Here is a 6,792-nt window from a genome sequence, read left to right as displayed (position 1 = left end):
AACTTTTATGCAGCATATTTATTACAAAGGAGCGTACATAAAAATAAATTATATTTGAATAATCAAGTATAAACAGAAAAACGAACGAAAAGGTTAATTGAGAAAAGGGGAAAGCCTATAAACCGTGACAAAATCAAACGCTCAGCTATGTCAACCAACGGAACTGATGTAAAATTACATGTGGTATTTACATCGTAGATGATTACAAGGTGCGCTTATGATTAAGCTAAGTGATTTTCTTACAAGTATTTCCTTTCCGGTTTGTGCAGTTTAAATTTTCTATTAATTGTTATTTTTTAAGAAATACCGTGAAAGTGTGTCAAAATACGTTTCACTATATTATAAAATAAATAACCTTATACAAAAACCTCATCAATCATTTTCCGATGTCTGAAAAATAATAATGTTCTTGTAGTTTACTGTTTTCTATTAAAAAAATTTGATGCGAACGTTTTTCAAGTATTCACATTGAAATAAAGAGTCAGACTTCTCAACAAATGATCCATAAAAAGTGAAAATAAATGATGAAAATCAAGTTACAAAAAGAAAAAGAAATACGTAAAAAGACAATAATTAAGGAATATTAATGTGTTAGGTGAAAAAATTTGAAAACCTTTTATTGCAGGAAAGAAATAAATGATGGTACTAGTTTCATTGGAAGCAGTTCTTAATTCTCTATAGACCGGTCAGAATAATAATAACTATTCAATAATAGAATGATTAGAGGAAACAGTAGTTCACCAATGTTTAAATCTCATAGATTCGTTCAGAAGATACAAATCGAAGTTAAAAGTAAAAATAGGAGGAATTGCAAGAACTCCATAAGATTTGATAGGGTAGGTCAATACGGTTAATGTCTCTTGTTGATCGTGCATCATCCGCCATGCGATTCCACTCTCAGTGTTAAGGTAACGATATGAAATAGATATAAATCTTTTACAGAAGAACAAGTAGGCTTTGTACTAGGTTAGAACTGTCAACGTTTCTATCTAGGTCCAAACTAATTCAATCCAGTCTATTGTCGAACTGTATCAATTTGTTCTGCTGTAGAACTGTCAATAACTTCTGAGTAAAGATGTGAATACCTTATTGTGAATGAAAATCTTTGATGCAATTGGTTGAGTGTAGTGAACTGGAATGGCAAGTGTGGTTTTATCTTTGAAGTAATTAGTTATTGTGTTCAGCACATATTTGTGGAAAGTATCGCATTACCTGATAGCTTTAATCCGTTTGTAAAGAATTCTACTTAAAACAACTACTTTTTTTCTCTCTCATGGAAGTCCTTAATAATCAGTTGAATAGCCTGCGATTTGCATTGTTTATTAACATTACAACCAATCTATACCGCAGAATATGTATTGATGACGAAAGTGGTTTAGGAACTCATGAAACCATAATATTATATCACGACACCTGAATGGAAGTGAATACAGTGTGCTGTATATTCAATTTAACATTGTTGACAACTTCGTCAGTTTCAAATATTTACAAATCCCACAATTTATTTTTCTTCAAGGAATTAAATTGTTCCCAATCCTGATTCTCCCTATTAACATTTTCTTCTCTACCCGGTAGTATTAAATAATAATATTTTCAAGGGTCATTTCATTTGATATATAAACATATTATTATTTCACATTAGTAACAACTTTTATAGCATTTAAAAATTTATAAATAGAACGGATTTCTATCCTAGTAAAGTAATAAATTTATTATGAAAGTATGCGACTGTATTGCTTTTGTTGGATAAGGAAGGTATAAACATTTGTTTTATAGGTTTTTCTTTTCTGTATAATAATACATATTAGTAACGCTCTATATATAGCTAGTTTAAAATAATATTAACTGTGCTTGTTCATACTATGTTTGATTATTATCGTAAATAATAATTTTTATTTTATTCAGATAAGATTAAATTCAAATATTTTGTAAAGTACAGATATCATACACATGATAAATATTCAACAGAAATATAGAGATTAGGAAACAAGAAAAACGTTGATAAGGATTATAACTGCATGAGGTTTTTACTACCTGGTAATAAGGTTTGTATATTAACATTTTCCTGTTAAGTGTCAGTTTGAGCGTTGAGGTTAGCACTATTCATTCATTCATTCATTCATTCATTCATTCATTCATTCATTCATTCATTCATTTATTCATTTATTCATTTATTCATTCATTCATTCATTCATTCATTCATTCATTCAATCATTCATTCATTCAATCTTTCATTCATTCAATCAATCGCGTTCACGAATTTTACCTACCAAGAGCCACAAGATGGGCTTCTTATACCACATAAGGATTATAACTTCATGAGGTTTTTACTACCTGGTTATAAGGTTCGTATATTAACATTTTCTTGTTTAGTGTCAGTTTGATGGTTGAGGTTAGCACTATTCATTCATTCATTCATTCATTCATTCATTCATTCATTCATTCATTTATTCATTCATTCATTCATTCATTCATTCATTCATTCATTCATTCATTCATTCATTCATTCATTCATTCATCCATTCAATCTTTCATTCATTCAATCGATCGCGTTCACGAATTTTACCTACCAAGAGCCACAAGACGGGCTTCTCATATCACATCTTCCTATATCTATTGACGAGTGGAACAGGATTTGCTTACTAATTCTGACACCTGAGACCAGTCCAGTTTTTTACGCAGGGTTCGTTTAGCACAGTTTTAAATCTTTTGATAATGATGTTTTTAGTATTTTGTGATCTTGCTTGTCTTTTAGTCATCTTTCTATTTTTTGCCATGCATTGTCTCGACTTAGGAGTTTCGAATGTCCTCTTTTTATCTCCCGCCTTTCTTCAATCCTCATCTTAAACTCAAAATTCGTAAAACTTCAGAGGTTTATTAAATTTGAAAGAAAAATAATATATATATGATGAATAGAGACAGTTAACTTTTGCATGTTTATCAATTAAGTTAGAAAGAGGAAAACCAACAATTAAACATAATACAAATAATTAACAATTTTACAGTAAAACCTACACTTTACTCTCAAACATAAGTTTTCAATTACCTGTACATTTGCTTGAAATGTGGTTAACTGAATAACAATTACTCTATAAAAACATACTTTAAATTTCATTTACAGTTACACAATATTGCGTAAAGTAATTGTTTAATTTAAATAGCATTGTGCATAGTTGTATTCACCAAACATATCATCACGATCATAATCAACCTTTTATGTATCTATAAAGTATGAACATAGTTTGAAATAGGAATTGCATACTTAATTCTTGGGTTCATGTACAGGACAGTATATTATTATATTTTGTTGATTTTGAATGACATAAATTCTTGATCTATTCAGGGAAGTTGACAAACAGAATAGTCTTAGATTCATGATTTGTTATTAGTTTGAACGGTGATCATGGTGACCTATTGTAGTAAACGCCTTTTTTATATGATCTGTGGTTGAGAGTTGGCTCATTGGCAATCATACCTTATATACAATAATCTTTGGTGTAATTGCTAATGTGACAACTATCCAACAGAGATTTAAATTAATGGCGACGATTTACGCTACTTTATATCATCTTGCAGCCTTCCTCAATGAGCAAAAACATAACTGTATAGTCAGCAATAAAAGTTCTTGATATCACAAAATGAAAGGCAATTGAAAGGAAATGTTTGGTTTATTTCACCAACACTTTCTTCTTAATGACATATAGTTGTTGATTGTTACAATCAAATCTTGCTCAAAACAATTTCTGTAATTTAATGAATACATTTTTTTTAAGTTACCATAACTGATTCTCACACTAGTAAACCGAAACAGTCATTTTGATCTGAACAGTTCTTAAACGACTGAAACAAAAATATCCGTAAGAAATATGTCAGTTTTTTAGTTCAGTATCATACTTTTCGTCTGCGGTTAATGCAGTACAGTTAAGACAATTCGCAATCGCTTGCAGTCATACAGATATTTCTATATTCTTTGTTCAGATTGTTTAGTAGCTGTAATTTACCTGTCATTTACCTGCAATATCCTTGAATTAACCAATATCATACTGATTTGTCTGTTTGCCAATTCCCGTAATTGACCCTTTTATTACAGATCCAGTAAGGAGGGACATAAATTTTGATTGGCAATGGAGAACTAAAGGAAAGAGCAAATTTATCTGTGAGTAATGTTAATTCCCTTTAGATTTTTCAAATCTGTTAATTACAAATTGGTTGTTAAGCTATATTATTTTGATACCAGAAGTTGGTTTTTACTACAAATTGGTTAAACAGCTGATATATCACTTTCAACTTATCATGCTGTGAGTTTTGGTATAGAACTAGTCTACGATTGATACAGGGAAGCAATTTGTTTTAGAAATGTATAATAGCAGAATCAAATCGGTAATTGGCAAATGGACTTTTGTCTGGAAAGATATTAATGAATAAAGGCGAAAGAAGATCTGCCTTCCCCTTCTAAAGCACTTTTGAGCACTCCGTATTTCGATGGGCCATCCTCCAATCCCTGCGATTGAAGAATGTGTAAATATCTTATAAATGGTTTAGATTTCAAAACCCACCCTATATGTGTTTTTGTTTGACATGTCAAAATTAATTGAATAATATATGCATGTATGGTGAGTCTCTTGGGGTCATCTCCACTCTGCAATTTCGAAATGTTGAAATACCTGGTAAAGGATCGAGGTCCACAACATAAACGATATAGTTTCTTGGTTGTCATACCAAAACGCATAGAATGGTCTGTAAAGAGGGACGATCCCATGTGATCACACCAACCATTCTAAAATGTTCAAAAACTTCAGCCATACATAGTTTTGTTTGCCATTAAAATAAGTTGAATGATATTCACATTTCTCTAACTCTTACTCGATTTATACATTTCCTGACTTGTTGATTGTCTTCCTTTGTGACGTCATGGAAAAAGCGACCATGTTTGAAGACGCCAGAGAAATAACCTTGTTTTTTTCAGCTAATTCGAAAAGACTATATATATATAGCATTTTTGTAATACAGAAAAAAACATTCATAAACGAAAAAAGTAAAAAAGGAAATATTTGGCCGGCATTGATTTGATTATTATATCTTCTGATCGATTTTTCGTGTTTAACTTGAAAAACGGAAATGAACTCTTAATTCTTTAATATGTTTTAAACATGACTCCATGATCTTTAAAGTGAAAGGTAAGAGTTTGGTATTTGTACAGCTTTTTCTGAACAATGACCACCAAGACTAAATCTATGAATTATAAAACACAGGAAACTCTATTGGCGTAGCAAATGAGAAGAGAACTCGAATATAATACTACAAAAAATGTTTTAAGACGTTTTCTTAACCCAACTTTTATGCAGCATAAGGCTTACAAGCGGACGTACCATAATGAAATAAATTTTAAATGTAGTGTTGTTTTAATAACTATAAAATGTTAAGATAAAATTGAGAATGGAAACGGGGAATGTGTCAAAGAGACAACAACCCGACCACAGAACAGACAACAGCAGAAGGCCACCAATAGGTCTTCAATGCAGCGAGAAATTCCCGCACCCGGAGGCGTCCTTCAGCTGGCCCCTAAACAAATATATATACTAGTTCAGTGATAATGAACGTCATACTAAACTCCAAATTGTACACAAGAAACTAAAATTAAAAATAATACAAGACTAACAAAGGCTAGAGGCTCCTGACTTGGGACAGGCGCAAAAATGCGGCGGGGTTAAACATGTTTATGAGATCTCAACCCTCCCCCTATACCTCTAGCCAATGTAGAAAAGTAAACGCATAACAATACGCACATTAAAATTCAGTTCAAGAGAAGTCCGAGTCTGATGTCAGAAGAACATTGTTCCGACTTTTATATGTTGTTCTAATTTATTTCATTTTGAGGACTGAAAAGTGGAAAATAGAACTTCATTTACATGACATTGGTTACTATTATGTGTACACTACTCATGTGTAGGGAGACGATTACACATACACTTGTCGTTTGTATTTATTTACTATTGATTACACTTGAGTAAACGGAAACCGTATTTCATGGTTTATGATTCTATAACAATAAAGTGTTGAATGTTAAATTTATATATATGAAAGTTATACTACTCATATATCATTGATTATCTATACTAGAAACTTGAAACACATAATTGTATCAAAAACATATAAAATTACAGTTGATACATGTATAAATATCGTAGGTGATTACAAGGTGTGTTTATGTTCAGATTATTGATTTCCGTACTATATTTTCTTTATTGGTTTGAACAGGACTTTAACTTTCCTATTTCTTTTTACTTTCTTAAAATTACCGGGAATCCTGTAATATTTTAAAATAACCATAAAAACAAAATGTGTACACATATTCTTTGTCAAATAAGTGGTTTTACATTTTCCATCTGAATAACACACTTGAACCATCATGTCAATTTTCAAAACATATTTTGTGGTGAGTGATATTCAGTTTCTTTATTTACATGATCGCGAAGAGATGACGTTTTCCTTTTCACTTCAATTACGGAAATAAGAACATAATTTTCAACGAATTTATTTAAAAAGTAGTATACTAAAAACCAAAAAAATTTTGTTTGTTATCAATATTAGAAAATAAGTATTTTATTTTCACATGTTTCAGCCTGCCACTGGTTTGAAGTGTCAGATGTTACATGCTTGATTTAATTGGGACTTAAGTTACAGCCCACTGCTGCTATGATGAGTGAGATATTACATGCTTAATTTGGTTTTGATTTTAGGGACAGCCTGTTGCTGCTATATTGAGTCAGATGTTACATGCTTGATTGAATT

General features: G+C 30.9%; 1 protein-coding gene across 1 annotated transcript in view; it reads left to right on the top strand.

The window, feature by feature from the left end:
* LOC127723848 (uncharacterized) overlaps positions 1–6,792 on the top strand; it is a 373,964-nt gene that overhangs the window by 110,056 nt on the left and 257,116 nt on the right. The window lies entirely within an intron of this gene.

The sequence above is a fragment of the Mytilus californianus genome, unplaced genomic scaffold (genome assembly GCF_021869535.1).
Source record: "Mytilus californianus isolate M0D057914Y unplaced genomic scaffold, xbMytCali1.0.p SCAF_13, whole genome shotgun sequence".
Taxonomy (NCBI): Eukaryota; Metazoa; Mollusca; class Bivalvia; order Mytilida; family Mytilidae; genus Mytilus; species Mytilus californianus.
Note: the sequence above shows the minus strand (reverse complement) of the source record. Positions and strands in the feature narration are given on the sequence as shown.